Here is a 1,052-nt window from a genome sequence, read left to right as displayed (position 1 = left end):
AAAAAAACACGTGTTCAGCCCCGGATCAAAAAAAAAAGTTCTAAACCAGATGTGTTAAAAGTGACCCCTGCATGACCAGAACAAGTGTTAGCAGAGGACGGCTGTGACCACGTGGCAATAATGATGAAATTTCAGTCTTAAAACACTTCGTATTAGGTATAGGTGGCTACTGAAGTCTAGAACCCTATTAAAGATTTAAATAGTTAAACAAAAAAATAATAATAATAAATAAAAGGATTGGTAGGCATAACCGCAGAATGATATTACAAAACTGTCCCAGATTACGCATAACAAGGTTAGTATTAAGATTAGCCATTTTCAGCTCTCCGGACACTGTGGCACTTCACGGCAAAGGTGCGGCATGACAGTTTAAATGACAGTACTTCATCCTAGTGACTTCGTTTATGACAGGGAGGTGACGTCTGCATAACGCGACTCGTTTAAAGCTATGAAGTCATAGGATAGATGAGATAAAAAAAGCGTTAGGTAAGGGTCGGTAATGATACAGTAACTAGAGATGCGAGGATAATTAACTTAATCAGAAATCCGAATTATCTACGGATTACTACGTTATATTAACTCACATACAATGAAGTTACCTCGATAAAGCTCAACGCCCTCTGAGAATAACCTCTGTGAGTAACCTCTGTGAGGCGCAAGTGTGTACACGTAAGGTTAATCATAAACTATCGAATTTTAAGAATCGGGAAAATGTCGGCTTACTGATTCTGTCCATGGACATTTATGGTGATAAAGCATTCTAATAATGAAATTCTTATACTGATTTTTTTGAAGCTGAAATCATAATCTTACAAATCGATGCCTTATTTAGGAATTCTGGCTCAGTACAACAGCTCATCGTCAGCATTTGCAAAACTAAGGAAACATTTTCATGGTTTCGCTAATGTAGAGGGCGCTCTCGCTAATTCGTATATCTCAGTCCTAGTTATGAATATTTAATTTGCTTAAAAATGTATGAAAGCTTGTACCGCCGTTTGCCTGGTCGGATCAGCAGGTGGTGATCTAGGACGGAGGGAAGCGTTTCCATTAAC

The sequence above is a fragment of the Penaeus monodon genome, chromosome 25, assembly GCF_015228065.2.
Source record: "Penaeus monodon isolate SGIC_2016 chromosome 25, NSTDA_Pmon_1, whole genome shotgun sequence".
Classification (NCBI taxonomy): Eukaryota; Metazoa; Arthropoda; class Malacostraca; order Decapoda; family Penaeidae; genus Penaeus; species Penaeus monodon.
The sequence above is the reverse complement of the archived record's forward strand: the minus strand, read 5'-3'. Positions refer to the sequence as shown.